This window comes from Monodelphis domestica, chromosome 7 (assembly GCF_027887165.1).
Source record: "Monodelphis domestica isolate mMonDom1 chromosome 7, mMonDom1.pri, whole genome shotgun sequence".
Lineage (NCBI taxonomy): Eukaryota > Metazoa > Chordata > Mammalia > Didelphimorphia > Didelphidae > Monodelphis > Monodelphis domestica.
In genome coordinates this window covers 92,850,650-92,871,539 of record NC_077233.1, presented here as the reverse complement: position 1 = coordinate 92,871,539, position 20,890 = coordinate 92,850,650, and the positions used below count along the sequence as shown (strand labels likewise).

General features: G+C 36.6%; 1 protein-coding gene across 1 annotated transcript in view; it reads right to left on the bottom strand.

The window, feature by feature from the left end:
• The window catches only part of PRKAR2A (protein kinase cAMP-dependent type II regulatory subunit alpha), a 154,355-nt gene that overhangs the window by 75,910 nt on the left and 57,555 nt on the right, over nt 1–20,890 (bottom strand). The gene's annotated exons all lie outside the window — the stretch shown is intronic.

Sequence of the window (20,890 nt, the reverse complement as noted above, 5' to 3'; positions counted from 1 at the left end):
TCAGTTTCCCTCTGGGGCCCAGTCCTAACATTTGTTCTCATTCATATTATTGTTTCTACTTCAACCTTTTTATCAGGCTTTTTTAAAAAAACTACATCTTCACTATTAAGTGCAAGCTTATCTTATTTGCAACATTAATATAAGTTTGAAATGTCTTCAATATTTTTCAGATTAAATTCCAAATCTGACAGGAAGTATTAGTATAATCATATAACCTGTGGAAGAACATTTTGTTTTCTACATCTTAAGCACATGCCTGCCAGAAATAATTTGTATTAATTTAGTTTAAACTAATTCTAAAATATTTCTGTTTAGAGAAAAATCCAATTAGCAAAATCCCTTAATATCCTTTAAAATCTCTGTAATACAAGCCATTTTGAAGTTACAACTTATAGTATTCCTAAGCACAGAAAATTTTTGTCATGAAAATATTAATAGTTTATTTCATCAAAAAGAAAAGGTCACTTAAAATGTTGGAGCATCGGAAAGTAATGAATGCTGGAGGGGATGTGGCAAAGTAGGGACATTGATTCATTGCTGGTGGAGTTGTGAATTGATCCAACCATTCTGGAGGGCAATTTGGAGCTATGCCCAAAGGGCGACAAAAGAATATCTACCCTTTGACCCAGCCATAGCACTGCTGGGTCTGTACCCCAAAGAGATAATGGACAAAAAGACTTGTACAAAAATATTCATAGCTGCGCTCTTTGTGGTGGCCCAAAACTGGAAAACGAGGGGATGCCCATCAATTGGGGAATGGCTGAACAAACTGTGGTATATGTTGGTGATGGAGTACTATTGTGCTAAAAGGAATAATAAAGTGGAGAAGTTCCATGGAGACTGGAACAACCTCCAGGAAGTGATGCAGAGTGAGAGGAGCAGAACCAGGAGAACATTGTACACAGAGACTAATACACTGTGGTATAATCGAACGTAATGGACTTCTCCATCAGTGGCGGTGTAATGTCCCTGAACAACTTGCAGGGATCCAGGAGAAAAAAACACCATTCATAAGCAAAGGATAAACTATGGGAGTGAAAACACCGAGGAAAAGCAACTGCCTGAATACAGAGGTTGAGGAGACATGACAGAGGACAGACTCTAAATGAACACTCTAGTGCAAATACTATCAACAAAGCAATGGGTTCAAATCAAGAAAACATCTAATGCCCAGTGGACTTACGCGTCGGCTATGGGGGGTGGGGGGAGGAAAAGAAAATGATCTTTAACGAATAATGCTTGGAAATGATCAAATAAAATATATTTAAAAAAAATGTTGGAGCATCTTTGGTAAATCATTTTCCTAAAGCCATTCAATCTCTCTTTTGACTATTCCCTTTAAGGAATTCTTCTTTCTAGCCAGGCAAAGATGAACTCAAGATTCTTCCATTGACTGAAATAATCAAACTTCCTTGCTGATCATTACCTTAATTCAGTAAAGGTAAAGGCAAATATGATATTGTGCTTCAGTAGAGCAATCAAAGGCCCCATGTACAGTCACTACCCCAAGTCTATCTTCAGAGAGAACAAAGTCTCTCCCTCAACTTTGTACTTCAAAAAAAGGAGTTAGGCCTTTGATAAAGGGAAAAGAGTGTAAGCAGATGGAATGGACAGTTACAGAAAGACAAATAAGGGTTTCTTAATCATGTGGAGTTAAAAACTTTAGACTAAAATACTATCCTTATATTATCTTATAGTAGGGAAATAAATAGGGAACAGGGAACAGGGCATAGTTTGGGATACTTCCCCAAATCGTCTTTTAAAAAAAAGGGAAATAGAGGGGCAAGCTAGGTGTTTCATAGGATTGAGAGCCAGACCTAGAGATGGGAGGTGCTGGGTTCAAATCCAGTCTTGGAGACTTCTTAGCTGTGTGACCCCGGGCAAGTCACTTAACTCCCATTGCCTAGCCCAGTGATGGCAAACCTATGGCATGGGTGCTGAAGATGGCCCACAGAGTGCTCTCTGTGGTCACAGGAGTCGCCCTGACCCCAGTTCCTTACTAGAAAGGCAGAGGTACTCCAGCAGAGCTGTTCTCCCCTCCCCCTCTCCACCATTCCTGCATTTTTTTCACATCACCTGCCCATCTGCCCAGCAGCCCAACAGGAATGCACAGGGAGTAAGATGGGTTCACATGTGGCAGAGTTCTAGGGCCACTCCTTTCCCCTTCTTCATCTGTGCGGTGAACATTTTATTCACTTTATCCGCCCTTCTACCCTGCAGCTCAATAGGAGAGCTCCATCCCAACTCTGTCTGGGGTGGGGGTGAGGCAGGGGGCAAAGTGGCGGGGGGGGGGGGTTGGGGCAGAGCACTTGATCTCTGGGGGGAAGCAGGTACAGCACTTGGTCTGGAGGTGGAGATGGGGCCTGGCACCCCATCTCTAAAAGGTTCACCATCACTGCCCTATGATGAGACTGCCCACTGTCTCATGTCCACACAGTAGATGGCTCAATAAATACCTGTGGCATGAAATAGATGGAAAAAAAATATTTTTCTGATTTTTTAAATGTTTGAATTATAAAGTTTGATGCATGACTGGCTGAGCTTTCAAGTGAAATGTTCAATAAATGCAAGAAATCTAAGGTAAATGTTCATCATGTTTATGTCAAGAATAGATGCTCTCAGAGGAGATCAATGAATTGGGCTTGCAACTTAAATTAGAAAAAGAACAAATTAAAAATCCCCAGATAAAAACTAAATTGGAAATCCTAAAAACTAAAGGAGAAATTGATAAAATTGAAAGCAAAAGAACTATTGAACTAATAAATAAGACTAGGAGCTGGTACTTTGAAAGAACAAATAAAACTACTGGTTCATCTAATTAAAAAAAAAAGAAGAGAATCAAATTACAGTATCAAAAGATGAAAAGGGTAATCTTATCTCTACTGAAGAGGAAATTAATAAAGTAATTATTCAGAACTATTTTGCCCAATTACATGGCAATAAATGACAACCTAAGTGAAATGGGTGATTATTTGCAAAAATATAAATTGCCTAGATTAATAAAAGAGGAAATAGAATACTTGAATAATCTCATCTCAGAAAAATAAATTGAACAAACTATCAAGGGACTCCCTAAGAAAAAATCCCCAGGGCCTGATGGATTCACAAGTGAATTCTGTCAAACATTTAAAGAACAACTAATCCTAATACTATATAAATTAAAGGACAAAATAAGCAAAGAAGGAGTCTTACCAAATTCTTTTTATGACACAAATATGGTATTGATTCCAAAGATTCCAAAGCCACGCAGTCCAAAAACAAAGAAAAAAAACTACAGACCAATCTCCTTAATGAACATAGATTCAAAAATCTTAAATAAGATACTAGCGGGGGCAGCTGGGTAGCTCAGTGGATTGAGAACCAGGCCTAGAGACGGGAGGTCCTAGGTTCAAATCCGGCCTCAGCCACTTCCTAGCTGTGTGACCCTGGGCAAGTCACTTGACCCCCATTGCCTAGCCCTTACCACTCTTCTGCCTTGGAGCCAATACATAGTATTGACTCCAAGACGGAAGGTAAGGGATTAAAAAAAAAAAGATACTAGCAAAAAGACTACAGCAAGTTATCACAAGGATTATTTACTATGATCAGGTGGGATTTGTTTAGTATTAGGAAAGCTATCTACATAATTGACTATATCAATAATCAAACCAACAGAAATCACATGATTATCTCAAATGCAGAAAAAGCCTTTGACAAAATACAACACCCATTCCTATTGAAAACACTAGAAAGTATAGGCATAGAAGTGTCATTCCTGAAAATAATAAACAGTATATATTTAAAACCATAAGCAAGTATCATCTACAATGGGAACAAGTTAGAAGGCTTCCCAATAAGATCAAGCAAGGATGCCTATTATCAACTCTATTATTTAACATTGTACTATAAACACTAGCAGTAGCAATTAGAGATGAAAAATAAATTGAAGGGATTAAAATAAGCAATGAGGAAACTAAACTATCACTCTTTGCAGATGATAAGATGGTCTTCTTAAAGAATCCTAGAAAATCAACTAAAAAACTAGTGGAAATAATCAACAACTTTAGAAAAGTTTCAGGATACAATATAAACCCACATAAATCATCAGCATTTCTTTATATTTCCAACAAAATTCAGCAGTAGGAGTTAGAAAGAGAAACTCACAATTAAAATCACCCTAGACAATATAAAATATTTAGGAATCTATCTACCAAGACAAACACAGGAATTATATGAACACAACTACAAAACACTTCACACAATTAAAACTAGACCTAAATAACTGGAATAACATTAATTGTTCATGGGCAGGATGAGCTAACATAATAAAAATGACAATCCTACCCAAATTAATCTAATTATTCTATGCCATACCTATCAAACTACCAAAATTTTTTTTATTGAATTAGAAAAAATTATAATAAAGTTCATCCAAAAAAACCCCAAAAGATCAAGAATACCAAGGGAAATAATGAAAAAAAATGTGGAGGGGGTCCTACCAGTACCAGATCTTAAACTTTACTATAAAGCAGTGGTCATCAAAACAATATGGTACTGGCTAAGAGACAAAAGTGTGGATCAGTGGAATAGACTAGGGGTACATGACTTCAGCAAGCTAAACTCAAAGATCCCAGCTTTTGGGACAAGACCTAACTATTTGACAAAAACTGCTGGGAAAATTGGAAAACAGTATGGGAAAAATTAAGTTTAGATCAATACCTTATACCCTATTATCAAGATAAATTCAAAATGGGTAAATATAAAAAGTGAAATCATAAATAAATTAGGTGAACATAGAATAGTAGACCTATCAGATCTGTGGGAAAGGAATTAAAGACCAAACAAGAGATAGACAACATTACAAAATATAAAATAATGATTTTGATTAAATCAAATTTAACAGTTTTTGTACAAACAAAACCAATGCAAACAAAATTAGAAAGAAAACAAACTGGGAAAACATTTTTATAACAAAACTCTCCAACAAAGGTTTAATTTCCCAAATATAGAAGGAACTAAGTCAAATTTACAAAAAAATCAAGCCATTCTCCGATTGACAAATGGTCAAGGGAAATGAACAGGCAGTTTTCACATGAAGAAATCAAAACTTATCAATAAGCACATGAAAAAGTGTTCTAAATCCCTCCTGATTAGAGAAATGAAAATTAAAACAACTCTGAGGTACCACCTCACAACTACCAGACTGGCCAATATGGCAGCAAAGGAAAGTGATAAATGTTGAAGAGGACATGGCAAAATTGGGACACTAATGCACTGATGGTGGAGTTGTGAATTAATCAAACCATTCTAGAGGGTGTGACAAGGAAATCACTTTAACAGACTGATATATATTAATTTAAGGTCGCCAAGGAATTCAGCTATGTAATTCCTAAATGAAAACTCAAGTCAGCAGTCAACCTTTTATGGAGTGAGGAAGAAAGGTATTAGAGATAGAGAGAGGGAGAGAGAGAGGGAGAGAGGGAGAGAGGGAGAGAGGGAGAGAGGGAGAGAGAGAGAGAGAGAGAGAGAGAGAGAGAGAGAGAGAGAGAGAGAGAGAGAGAGAGAGAGAGAGAGAGAGAGAGAGAGAGAGAGAAAGGGGAGAGAAGGGAATAGGGCTTAAATACCCCTTCGGTTTAGGCTGGGCCAAAAGGCCCAAGCCCTTAGATAGCTGAGGCAAAAGAAAAGAGATCAGTCCCTATCACTCACGTGACCAAAATGGAGAAACAGTCTCAGGGGCCTCCACCTCCAGCTTCCTTCAGAGCAAACTTCTCAAAGCACCACCTCTCAGAGCAAAAACCTCTCCAACCAACCACCCCCTCAGTCCTCAGACCCCTCTATCTTTAAGGAAACCATCCAAGTTCCCTCCCCTCAGTTCTCACATCTACCAATCACTGTCCATCAATTTCCCTGTGCCAATGGAGGCTCTAGCTTAACCCAGGACCGCCCAGAGGCCTGTGGCTTTGCACATGTCTGGTGAAGGTCATATTCTCAAATAATTAAATCTTGATCCTTTGCTGCAGCCCTTCCTAAAAATCCTGTTAGGACTGAGTGGGGTGGAAATTGTATTTTCCAAGACCTGATTCTGTCATTCCAAGTCTCTCTGTTGTATTAATTCTAAAATCAATCATGACTCAAAGAACTTCCTGTTCTATGCTTAAGCATAGGTCAAAGCCCTTTCCATTGTTCAGCAAAAGGTTTCTGTCCTAAAGTAATCTTAAGAAGGGAGGAGGAGGAACCTCCCATGCCAATGGGGTTCACATTCCAATAGAGTTCCCACTATCAATAGGAAATTTTTCAAGTATGAAATTTCCCAATGGTGAAATTTCCAACATTTATAAGTCTAAGAAATTTTAAGGTTTACAAGGGCAATTTGCAACTATGCGCAAAGGGCTTTAAAAGACTGACTGCCTTTGATCCAGCCACATCATTGCTGAGTTTGTACCCCAAAGAGATAATAAGGGAAAAAATTTGTACAAAAATATTGATAGCTGAGCTCTTTGTGGTGGCAAAAAATTGGAAAATGAGGGGGTGTCCCTTGATTGAGAAATGGTTGAACAAATTGTGATGCTGAACCATCTGATGGTGATGGAATACTATTGTGCTGAAAGGAATGATGAACTGGAGGAATTCCATATGAACTGGAACGATCTCCAGGAATTGATGCAGAGTGAAAGGAGCAGAACCAGGAGAACCTTGTAGTGGTAGTCTCTCGGTGACCGAGAATGAGTATTGTCTTTGTGCACTTTCATCTACGGTGTACCCTCATGTGGCTCTGGAGTCCAAAGGCTGAGGCGCACAGTTTGTGGCACATGGGGCATGTGACTCCAGTTGTTACGAGGGGTGAGGCTGTGGCCTGGTCAGCGTTCACGCTCAGCGGCAAGACGTCGACGTCACTCATCTTCAAAGGTGGCGGCGGCATGGTTAATGTGGGTTCGCCAGCTGCTTCTGTCAGAGGCAGCGAGTTCTAGTTGCTTTGGTGTAATGCTAGCCCATTTCAAGTTGGACTTTAGCTGATCCTTGAATCTTTTCTTTGGTCGGCCTTGTTTCCTGAGTCCAGCTGACAGTTCACCATAGAATACCTGTCTTGGTATTCGCTGTGGGTCCATGCGGATGACGTGTCCAGACCATCGTAGCTGGGTTCTAAGGACCATGACTTCGATGCTGGTGGAGTTGGCTCTGTCGAGGACTTCCTGGTTGGTGATTTGGTCCTGCCATCGGATCCTCATGATTGACTGCAGAGAGCATTGGTGGAATTGCTCCAGCTGTTTCATGTGCTTCCGGTACAGTGTCCATGTCTCACAACCGTACAGGAGCGAGCTGAGGACCACTGCGTTATACACTTTGAGCTTCGTCGCAGTGCTTACACTGCTGTGTTGGAGGACTTTAGAGCACAGCCGCCCGGGTGCCTGGCTGGCCTTTTGGATCCTGGCATTAATCTCGTGGTCTAGGGACCCGTCGTTGGCGATGGTGCTGCCCAGGTACTTGAAAGTGTTGACGTTAGAAAGCTGCATGCCGTTGATTGCAATCAAATGTAATAGACTTCTCTACTAGCAGCAACGCAATGACCTAGAACAATCCCTTCTCTACTAGCAGCAACTCAATGACCCAGAACAATCCAGAGGAACATATGAAAAATAATGCTGTCCACATCCAGAGAAAGAACTTCGGGAGTAGAAATGCAGAAGAAAAATACATGATCAATCACATAGTTCAATGGGGATATGATTAGGGTTTTGATGTTAAAAGATTACTCTGATGCAAATATGAATAACATGGAAATAGGCTTTGAACAATGATACATGTACAACCCAGTGGAATTGCTTGTCAGCTCTGGGAGGGAGGAGGGAAGATGGGTGGGAAAAATAATAGATCATGTAACCATGGAAAAATATTCTTTAAAAAATAGATGTTCTCAGAAAATGAAAACTTAAAATTCTAAGGAAATGACCTTAGAAGCATGCTCTTCAAATAGAATAGGATATGATTAGAAGTAAAAACATTTTTTTACTATTGCTAACTGTGCTGTTCTGAAACTGCAGTTCTCACATTACAGCATAACTAATATTCCTTAATCAAGAAACTACATATGCAGCAGAAATAGAAGAATTAAAAGATCTGCTTGCCAAAATTATCTAGATTCAATGATGTGATAGCAAAATATAACATTATATTTAAAAAAGAATGGTGAAAAATAACACCGTTTAACTGATGTTAATTTATTTCCAGCTCTTCATACTCAACAATATCACCCATCTCCACACCTTTGAACATAACTGTCCCCCATGCCTAAAAATGCATTCCTACTTCACCTCTGCCTCTAAGAATCCCTACTTCCTGTGACAAGGAAATCACTTTTAAAAGACTGATATATATTAATTTAAGGTCGCCAAGGAATTCAGTTATGTAATTCCTAAATGAAAACTCAAGTCAGCAGTCAACCTTTTATGGAGTTTAATTACAAACAGGAGGAAGAAAGGAATTAGAGATAGAGAGATAGAGGGAGAGAGAGAAAGGGGAGAGAAGGGAATAGGGCTTAAATAACCCCTCTGTTTAGGCTGGGCCAAAAGGCCCAAGCCCTTAGATAGCTGGGGCAAAGAAAAGAGATCAGTCCCTATTACTCACGTGACCAAAATGGAGAAACAGTCTCAGAGGCCCCCACCTTCAGCTTCCTGCAGAGCAAGCTTCCCAGAGCACCCTCCAACCACTCAGACCAACTCCTCAACTCCCTCCTTCTTGAGTCTTCAGACCCCCCTATCTTTAAGGAAACCATCCAAGTTCCCTCCCCTCAGTTCTCACATCTACCAATCACTGTCCATCAATTTCCCTGTGCCAATGGAGGCTCTAGCTTAACCCAGGACTGCCCAGAGGTCTCTGGCTTTGCACATGTCTGTTGAAGGTCATATTTTCAAATAATTAAATCTTTGATCATTTGCTACAGCCCTTCCTAAATCCCGTTACCCTGAGTAGGGTAGAGATTGGAATAATTAAATTTTAATCTATGCTGCAGCCCTTCCTCAATCCTGTTAGGACTGAGTAGGGTGGAGATTGATTCCAAGTATCTCCATTGTATCAATTCTAAAATCAATCATGACTCAAAGAAATTCCTGTTCTATGCTTAAGCATAGGTCAAAGTCCTTTCCATTGTTCAGCAAAAGGTTTCTGTCCTAAAGTAATCTTAAGAAGGGAGGAGGAGGAACATTCCAATAGACTATCAGTAAGAAATTTTCCAAGTATGAAATTTCCCAATGGTGAAATTTCCAACAATTATAAGTCTAAGGAATTTTAAGGTTTACACTCCCTTCTAAGATCAGCTTATATCACCTCCTATTCATGACCTTTCTTGATCCCAAATGATAGTGACCTCCTTGCAAAAACTACTTTGTATATAGTTCATATTTACTTTTATGTGTGCATGTGGCTTCCCATAATACAAATGTAATAAGCTCTTCAGTCTGTGAGGGCAAGGACTATGGTTTTTATTTTTGGAATGTCACAAACCTTAATTAGTGGAAGTTATTATAAGAAAATAGAAATGAAAGATTCTCGGTGTACTATATTGTTATTATTTCCTTCTACTTGCCTCCAAATGTAATTCCTACCACTGAACTTGCTACCCTTACAAATTCATGTCCTCATCTAAACCAATAGTCTTAAATTCAGACTGTCTTTCTGTTTTAAGTATATAGCTGCTAATCTAATAACATATTCCTCTGAACAAAGGACTACAAGTAATATATCACAGATAGGAATGGGGATGAAGGCGGTAAAGGATATTGTTCAAGTATCTCCATGAGGCTATTAAGGTAATTTATTCTCTTTCAAATTGCTTTCTTCTAAAACCTTACTTAACTACATTTTCCTGGATAACTTCAGCATCTGATTAATATTTTCTTTTAACTCTTTATTAACTTCTATTACCCTTGATGACTTCAACATCAACACTGATTACCCACCTACTCTTTGACCTCATCATCCCTGACTCCACTGACCTTCATTCCTCACTATGGCCATTCACTGGCCCATGACAGATAAAAGCAGCGCTCTACTTCTGAGATATAATTGCCTACTTTTACTCCTATTACTTTCATTTGCCTTCTCTCCCTGTACTCCATCCACAGCCAAGTTTCTAGTCTCTTAACCCATACCATACTACATCTCCTCCCCTCTCTGGACAAATCTCCTTATTCTAAAAGGTCTTTATTACTCCAATGACCTTTTAAGCAAAGAATTTCTTGCCCAACTAAATTTATACCAGGATCCACTGTGCCAAATCCTAGCCTTTATATGATGCTTCCCAAACAATTCATTTAATTTGACCTAATGTAGACCTGATTCATAAACAGGTTACAGAATTTCAATAAGGCCTTAGTGTCAGCTTGTTAACCTTTTAACTTATTTCTTATTACTTTCCTTCCCTTGGCACATACTTCTTTGTTAGATTTTTTTTTATTCTTAAATTTCTTATACCTCTCTTCCCAACTTCTCTCCAGTTTTAAAATAGATATCTAATCTCACTCATCCCCTCATACTTCCTCCACACTCACTACCCAGCCCCAATTATAGTTAAAATTTAAACATACCATATATTTCCACTGATTGAGAAGTGACTGAATAAACTGTAGCATATTGGTGACTTGGAATTTTTAAAAATACAGACCTAGGATTTTTATCAGTGTAGAAAAATCTTGAAATAGAATTTCTACCATTAATGCAAATATTCAATCTTTAGTCTAAGAAAGCTGTCTGCAGCACTGAGAAATTAAGTGACTTGTCCTGCCACAGTAAGATTTATGTCAGAAGTAGAACTTATGTTTTCCTAGCTCATTTTTTCAAATTAATTTTGCTATTATTTGATCAAATTCTGTAAAGTATCCCTTTGATAGTAATTTGATTGACATAGTATTAGACCTATAAATTAATTATGGTGGTATTTTTTTTTATTATATTGGCATGGTCCAGACACTATCACTGATCATGATCATGCCAGTTATTTAAGATGTTTCTTTATTTCTTTAAGGAACACTTTGTAATTGGATCTACGTAAGTTTTCTATGTGCTCTGGAAGGTTGATCCCCAGATATTTGCACATTTTGCAGTTATTTGGAATAAGATTTCCTATTCTATTGTTGCTTTTTGTGTACTGTCATTATTACAAAGAAATGTTGATTTTTGAGAATTTTATAGCTTGAAATGTTACTGAAGCTATTTTTTAAGTAGATCATCATATTATCAGCAAAAAAGAGAGATGGTTTTAACTTGTCTTTTTGTCCAGTAATATCCATTCTTCATGATCCCCATGGACCACAGTTATTCATGGGGTTTTCCTTGGCAAGAATACTGGAATGTTTTGTAATTTCCTTATCCAGTGGATTCTTTTTTCAGTCAGAGATTAAGTGACTTGATTAGGGAGGGATATAGAGCTAGAAAGTGTTTGATTACAGAATTGAACTCAGATCTTCCTAACTCAAGGCCTAGCACTCTATCCACTGAGCCACCTATCTTGGGTCCTTTAATTTCTTTTTTATCTTATTGTTATTGCTAGCATTTACAGAACCATGGCAAATAATAGCGGGGATAGTGGGTACCCTTCCTTCACTGGAAAATTTGTAGGAAAAGGTTTTCATCCCCATTGCATATGACACTTGCTTTTGGTTTTAGACAAATGGTTTTTGAGACTTTTTTTTTAAAGATCCCTCTGTGACTATTTTTTATAGGGTTTATAGCTTAAAAGTATTGTACTCTGTCAAAGTCTTTTTCTGCACCTATGTTGATTGTTTTCCTGATGCTGAACCATCCTTTCAACCCTCCTATAAATACCACTTGATTATAATGAATTATTTCTTGGACAAATCACTGTTGTCTGTTTGATAAGATTTTGTTTAAAAATTCTGAGTCTATGTTCATTAATGATATTGGCCCACAGTTTTCTTTCTGTGTTTTATCTTCCATGGTTTAGGTATCAGGGCTATTTTTGTATCCAAAAAAGGATTCTGGTAGGATGCTTACTTTATCAAATTCTGAGGACATTTTTTGATGGATGAGTACTTAACAGGTTGTTGGTTTTATTTTGGAGTACTTACAGGTTTTTTTTTTTTCCTTAACCCTTAACTTCCATCCTGGAATCAATACTACATATTGGTTCCAAGGTAGAAGAGTGGTAAGGGGATTAAGTGACTTGCCCAGGGTCACACAGTTAGGAAGTGTCTGAGGCCAGATTTGAACCTAGGACCTCCCATCTCTAGATCTGGCTCTCAATCCACTGAGCCACCCAGCTACCCCCACTTACAGTTTTTTTAAGAATCTGATAGAATTCCTCTTTGAATCCATCAGCCTCAGAAGTTTTTTCTTTAGTAGATCCTTCATAGTTAGATCTATTCCCTTTTCTGCCCCACAGAAGAAGATTCAAAAGTATTTTTCAAGATCAACTTCTTATTTATAAGCAGTTGTGAACTCTTGGATATTACCTCTAATTTGCTATACATGAGTTGTCCTTCACTAATTGGTTTGTAAGTATCCCTAGATTTGTTTTTTTAAACCTCTATTCCTCTTTTAAACCATCTTAGTTTTATTAATAATCTGGTGACATTCTTTCTAGCCTTTATGAGGCAGAGACTATGATTTTAAGTTTTTAATTTTCTTATCCAGAATATCAAAATCTTTAGAATTTCATTTCTGACTTTGAATGACTGGATCTTTTTGTCTTGAAATGCCAAACAGCAGAAGTGGGTTTGAAGAGTCTTGGCAGATTATTTCATTACATCTTAAACTAATGGTACAAAGCAGAGGCTCTTAACCTGGAGTCTTGTGAACTTAAAATTTTTTCTGTATTAACTGTATTTCAATATAATTGGCTTCCTTGAAACCCTATATTTTATTTTATGCATTCAAAAACATTCTGAGAAAGGGTCCATGGTCTTCACTGAATACCAAAGAGTACCATGGATTATTATGATATGATTTTTCTTAAAAAAAAAAAACAACAAAAAACTACCTTTCTTCTGACCATATCTATTTCCATGAAGAGTATTTACCACCCTTCCCAGGGTCATCACTTTCCTTATTCAGTTATCAAGTCTTGTCATCTCTATCTTCACAACACTTACATCTGTTCCCCATAACTACTGCAATAGCTTCCTAATTGGTCTCCCTGTGTCAAGTTTCTCACCTGTACAATCTAACTACATACTTGGCAAAGTGATTTCCCTAAAATTGCTCTTCTGCCTTGGAAATTAATAATATTGATTTTAAGACAGAAGGTAAGGAATTTTTTTAAAAAGGAATCTGAGCATAACTCTTTATTTGATTTTTACAAATATGCACCTTCTCTTAAAGCAAACTAGAATTTATTTACATCTTCATTTTCAAGAGTGTTTTAATGCTCTCTTCAAAAATTTAAATCTTCAAAACCAAAAGGACATTTATAGTGGAAAACTGGTTTAATTTTTGCATGATTCAAATAACCATAAATGCTACCCTTTTTAAAAACTCAAAATAAGATTCAAACTTTAACACTCTAAATAAAAAAGAGGGAAAATTAAAACAAAGATTAAAACATGTAAAATGGTGATTACTTTTAAAGAACAAGTGAGGAATGTCTAGTATTCTAAAAAATGATAATATACCTTTGTTCAGTTCCCATTCCTCAATAAATGTCTATTTCAATATTAGTAGGAACACATTATTTAGAGATGTAAGGGACTTTAGAGATGTGAAATTCAGTTCCACTCCTTCATTTTATAGACGAGGAAATTAAAGCTACAGAGATAGAAAAGCTCACAGAGGTAGAAAAAGTAGCTGACTTTATATTTAAAACAAGTCCTGTGATTCCAAATCTATTGCTTTTCCCATTATGTCATTTTTGTCTATGCTATAAAATTATTCCTTTCTTCCTTGGAAACTGAATTGAGCAACTGGTTCATAAATAGCAACATCCTTTGTCATATGTGAATTTTAAAACTATTCCACCCTACTCAGTTTAACAAGATTTTGAAAGGTCTGCATCAAACTCAAGATTTAATTATCTGAGGAGATGGCCTTCAACAGACATGTGCAAAAAAGGACAGACCTCTGGGCTGTCCTAAGTCAAGCTAAGTCCTCATTGGTACAAATGAGATGCAGAAAAGTGATGTAAAAACATCCATATAAGGCACGTCACAGGATGCCACTCTTTCTCTTTCCCTGGAGAGACGACTCTGGCATTCTGACATCTTGGAGTGTTGGGTGGTGAGTTTGCCCTGGAGCTGATTTCAGGTTCAGGCATCTTAGCTAAGCCTCTTTGGAGGTCAAGCTGATTCTTTCCTCCACACTCAAAATCTTACTTTCTAGATCTCCTATCTTCCTGCTGGGTATTAGCCCCTTCCTTCCTCCTTCTTCTTAAAATCTTCTCTACTATATAAATTAAATCACCATAAAATTTGGCAGCTGACTTGGGTATTTTATTATTTGGGATTTCCTTTGAAGACCACTTAAATTTATATTTTTTCAGTCTCAACCATAATTTCACCCTTTACACATAGTTTGATCAAATCCTCCAAAGTCTAAGAAGGGGGGAAAAGACTGAAATTTCAAGACTTTGAAATTTGAAAAATTGTTGTAACAATTTTATTTATACACAGATGGATTGGCATATTAATTGGTACTTATTTAATATGCCAGAAATGGCTTTCACCTATGCTTAGCCATTATTTTTAAGTAATCACCACAAAGAATATTCAAGCAAGCCAAGTAATTAATGTATATGAGCCATATACTATACAAGGAGTTAGGGCTAAAGGAAAGAATTTTAATAGTTCCTGCCTATAAGGAGCTTACATTTTATTGAGGAAGATAATTAGATAGACGAGATCAACAGACATATATACATATGTGTTCATAAAAAAAAATCAATGTGGCTGAGGGGGAGGATATTAGCAGCTGGAGAGATTAGGAAAGGCTTCATGCAGAAGGTGGCCCTTAAACTGAATCTTAAAGGAAATGAATTCTTTTTTATTTTATTTTAAATTTATTTTAAAATTTTATTTTATACCCATCAAATTATGTGATCGATCATATGTTTTTCTTCTGTATTTCTATTCCCACAGTTCTTGATATAGATAGCATTCTTTCTCATAAGTCCCTCAGGATTTTCCTGGATCATTGTATTGCTACTAATAAAAAAGTCTAGTACATTTGATCGTTACACAGTGTTTCACTTTCTGTGTACAATGTTCTCCTGGCTCTGCTCATTTCACTTGGCATCATTTCACAGTTCATATAGAAATCCTCCACTTCATCATTCCTTGAAGGAAATGAATTCTAAGAGGTGGAGCTGTTGAGGGAGTGCATTCCTGGTAAAGGACATAGCAATACAAAGGCATGGAGACACACCTATCTTGATATCCTACATGGAGAGTCATAAATAAGGAACTGTAAGAATGAAGTTTGGCTAGATCAAAGAAGAGGAATAATATACAAAGAGAATGGAAAGGTAGGATAGGGCAAAGTTATTATAAAGGCCAGGGCAATTTACAGTTAGTTGTTCCTAGCAGTGATAAGGAGTCACTGGAACTAAATGAGAGTCAAAACCAAATTTTGGGAAAAGCACTTTGGCAATTATGTGTAGGGTGTTTTGAAGTGGGTGAGACTTGAAGCAAGCAAAACAATTTGAAGGTAATTAGTGACAGGCCAGAGGAGAGGTGATATAGATCTAAACTAGGGTGGTGGTAGCTATGTAGGCACAGAAGAGAATAAACACAAGAAATGTTGTAGAAACAGAAATTACACTATTTGGCAACTGCATAAATATGAAAAATAAACCAAAAGAAATGTTAAAAAACGTACCAAAAGAAAATGGCCATTGATTATCAATCCAATGTCTGATAATTATATATCAAGTCTCAGAGCTCCAAAAGCAAGTAAGAAATAAGGGCAAAAGGACCCAAAAGGCAAAAGAGATTAGAACAACTTTGCAAATTCAAGATGATAGTTTTCTTTTTATACCAAATAACTACTATCCAACCTACAAACAATTAGCAGTTAAGTAAAAGGAGACAAATAAGATCAATAAATCATTTTGGAAATGAAACTAAAATGTGTCAAAATTAAGGGCACAACCATCAAGAGAACTGAATTATTCTTTTCCACTAACTTGCATCCTAAGAATTTCTTGATTGATCTATATCCTTAGTGAAGAGAGCTTCAAGCTGACAATAAAATACAATAATAAAAACCTGAATTTAAAATATCTAACAAGTGCGACCAATCAGATAAGATCTTAAGCAAATACCTCCTTTGCAATATTTCTTTCTACCTTCCTCCATCACTCTTCAACTTTATTTTTTTTAAATACTTGGCCAGACTGCCTCTGTTAGCAAATCTTCTTCACTTCAGTACCAAACTTTTCTAATGAATGATCTCCACTTGTCCATTTTCTCTCCACTCATTCCCCTCAACCCATTATAAAATAGTTTCCATTTTCATCAGCTTAGGAAACTACTCTTTTGAAAGCTGCTTATGATAATATCCTTGCTGCCAAATGCAAACACCCATTTCTCTATCTTCTTTCTTTTTAAAACAAATGAGAATGAGCATTTTATGGTACGTCCACTATGCATATATATAAATGCACATTCCTGTATTATGTGACAGTAATGGAATCAGAGAGTATTAAGTTGGAAAGGGATTCAAGAGATATCTAAGCTAATTCATATGTGAATAAGAGTCTCCTTTATAAAATATGCTTGAAGATCTCTATGGAGAAGCTTACAGTCTCTTAAGGCAGCTCATTCTACTTTTGGAGAGCTCTGTTTGGAAGTTTTCTTCACCTCAAACTTATATCTGTCCTTTGGAACTAAACCAAATAAGTCTTATTCCTCTCAAACATGAAAACTCTTCAAATATTTAAAGCTAGCTATCATGTTCTCCCTAAGTCTTTTGGCCAAATATCCCAGTTTCTTCAACTGATACTTGGTAGAAGACATCTGTTAACTACTCTTAAGTATCCTAGTCCATCAATATCCTTGGGACAATTAATAAACATGTACTAATCTCTACGTAAACAGACCTGGAAAATTCAAGAACAAAAATCAAAATAGTCCTTTGTCTTCAAGAAATGTGCATTCTAAGGAGGTATCCATCAATTAAGGAATGGCTGAACAAATTGTGGTATCTGATAGTAATGGAATATTATTGTGCTGAAAGGAATGATGAACTGGAGGATTTTTATGTGAACTGGAAAGAACTCCAGGAATTGATGCAGAACAAAATGAGCAGAACTGGGAGAACATTTTACACAGAAACTGAAACACTGTGGCACAATCAAATGTAATAGACTTATCTACTAGTAGCAATGTGATGATCCACGACAATCCAGAAGAACTTAAAAGAGAAATAAAGCTATCCACATCCAGGGAAAGAACTTTGGGAGTAGAAACATAGGAGAAAAACATATGATCAATCAAGTAGTTCAATAGGAATATGATTGGGGTTTTTATGTTGAAAGATTACTCTGATGCAAATATTAATAACATGGAAAAAGCTTTTGAATAATGATACAAGTACAACCCAGTGGAATTGCTTGTCATCTTCAGAGAGGGGAGGGAAAGAACATGTATTATGTAACCATGGGAAAATATTCTAAATCAATCAATTAATTAATTAATTAAAACAAAAAAGAAATTTACATTCTAAAGGGGAGAGAGAGAGAGAGACATATTCATATGCAGGTATGTAAAAAATATACAAACTAGACCTAAGGGTTATATTGTAAGAGAGGCTACTAGAAGATGGGAGGACCAGGAAATGCCTCCTGAAAAAACTGAAACTTAAACAATTTTAAAGGATGAAGAGGAAGACTACTGAAGGTATGGGAAGCCAGTCAGTGCAAAAAGCATGAAGATAGGAGACTAAGCATTGTGTATAAGGAAGAATTTTTGCTATAAGTAAATTAACACCAAGAAGAAAGTCCTTTGAGAAAAAACTGACTGAATATGAAGGGAGAACAGATCAAGGCAAGGCCAATTGCATCAATTCAATATACCTACTATTTTTTACTTCTATTAAAATCTAATTCTAAATCTTCATTGTGGCATTAAAGTGAACCCAGGTCCTCAGTGAATCATAAATTCAAGCAGGTCCTATTGAAAGGCTTCTAATACAGACAGACGATGGACTGGTACTCCATTGTCTGATGAGCAGCTTACATGTGAAGAGGCTGCCCACCAGGAGGTTGGCTACAAGGTGGGACGAACTTTTTCAATCACAATAATACATGAAGACAAATAGGAGTTGCAGTCAGCACTGATGGAAGGAGCACTCACACTGGTTAAATATTAAGTCCTGAAGTACTAAAACTTCATGTAAAAAGTAAAACGTGAGTTATGGGAGATATAAAGATCAATAATGTAAATATTATCAAGAACCTTGCAGTCAAGCAGGAGAAATAAGAGCGATACACAAATAATTATAGAAACTATAGAAAGTAGAAGAGAAAAATATATAAGTATAAACAAAGTGCTATGAGAATCCAGAGGGAAGATTCCTACTAGCTATGATAATAAAAGATGACTTCATAAAGATGGTATTTGATCTGGACTTTGATAAGACAACTCAATTGACATTTCACAGGTGGAAGCAGGAAAAGGAAAACACATACAAAACCACAATTATGTGCAAATAATTGTGAATGTGTGAGAAATGACATCTACTTCTGGTTGGAACAAAGACTGCATCTGATTGAAAAAAAAGGTGCATAAGCCCAGAAAAGTAGTCTGGGTACAGACTGTAAAGAGTCCCCCATTTACAAAGCTAATTAGTAAAAGAGTTGGGACAAGAACTAAAGTCTTCCTGCCTTTTTGGTTCTTTATTCTTTTCATTGTATCATAATGTTAGACTTCTTTGGAAATACCAGATAGCCTTTTAATTGTCAACTTTCTATAGAGTACTATGTACAATTATAAGTCTAACTGGCATTCTAATATAGTTGAATTACTTTATATTATATTTCTATTATAGCATATACATATGCTATGACTACAGAATCTAATATACTGAAAAATGAAAGTTGAAAGTAGTGTAGATGTTTTTTCACTCTGGCATCCTAAAATATAACATAAAAGTGGTCAGATGTGTTTTGTTACCTTAAAATTATACTTATATTAATTTAATTCTAATTCTCGATTACCACAAAATCACTGTGGCATAAATGTGGATAACAGTAAAAGCCTCACCATAAGATTTATTCAAAGTGTAGGGAAAATTTTGCCATTCTTTTGCTAAATAGAAGACAGATTAAATAACCTAACACTCTCTAATAACAGGCATAAAACTTCCACAATTACCTGCAAAAAAATATACTGATTTGATGTAATAGACTACAAAAGACTGACTTGATGTCAATAGGATGTGCACTGTCTTCTTGTCAAGTAAATAAGAGAAGTTTCAGTGATGGAATTTTATATTAGCCATATTTCAGTTCAATGATAACTCATTAAAACTTTATTTGCTAGCCTTTATTAAATGAAATCTGTCTTGGTTAACTGCTCTCTCATAAGAGGTTTATTGTTGTCAAATAAATAGTATAAATTTACTTGTAATTATCAGTTGCAAACAAGCCTAAGATTAGATATATTTGCCCTACTCAAACTTAAGCAGATCCCTATTACCTTCAGGATCAATTATAAAAAAGTATTTAAAGCTTTTCACAGCTTGGCCTCTTTTCCAATCTTACTACATTTTACTCTCCTTCACACACTCTATGATCCAGGTCCACCTGCCTCTAGTTCCTCACACACAGCACTCTATCTCCTAACTCTGTGTCTTGACACCACATCAGCTATTCCCCTTGATTAGAATGCTCCCCATCCCACCTCTTCTTCTTAGGTTCCCTGGCTTCCCTTCCAGATTCAGCTTAAATGCCACTTAGGTCTTTTCATGTTCCCCCTTCTCAACTGGCCTTACTATCTGAAATTCTTTTATATCTACTGTGTATCTCTTTTGTATGCACCATTTACACATTAAATGAAAGCTTTTTGAAGGCAGGGACTGTTTTTTGTCGCTGTTTGAATCCCTCTGGCCTTAGATTTCAAAGTACAACTGTGTTAGAATACCAAAGCAAAACAGAATAAGTGAAGCAAAAAATTGCAGCAATACTAAAGAAAGAATAATGGTATCTAAATCCCTGTTGTCTTATTACTCAAAACAACACCATCTGATGAGTCTTCAATTTAAGTAGTTGGTAGACTTGGCATGGCATTGTGGACAGTGTTAGTGTTAGTCTAGAAAATCTGGATTTAAATCTTGCCTCTGATAACAGTATCAGATCTCAAGCTGTACTATAATGCAGTTCTATAATGCAGTAGTATAATGCAGAAATGCAATGTTCATCAAAACAACCTGACCATGGTTAAGAAACAGAATGGTGGGGAGTAGCTGGGTAGCTCAGTGGATTGAGAACCAGGCCTAGAGATGGGAGGTCCTAGGTTCAAATATGGCCTCAGACACTTCCCAGCTGTGTGACCCTGGGTAAGGCACCTGACCTCCATTGCCTAGCCTTGAAGCCAATACACAGTATTGACTCCAAGATGGAAGGTAAGGGTTTAAAAAAAAAAAGAAAAAGAATGGTGTACCAATGGAACAGATTAGGGGTAAATGACTGTAGCAATCTAGTGTTTGACACACCCAAATATCCCAGCTCTGGGGATAAGAACTCATATTTGACCAAAAGTGCTGGAAAAAGTAGAAAACAGTATGGCAGAAGCTAGATATCTAGCCCAATATCTCACACTCTCTATACCAAGATAAGGTCAAAATAGGTATATGATTTAGACATGAAGGGTGATACTTTATAAGTAAATTAGGGAAATAGAATAGTTTACCTCTCAATCTATGGAGAAGGGAAGAATTTATGATGAAAAATGAAACAGAGAACATCACA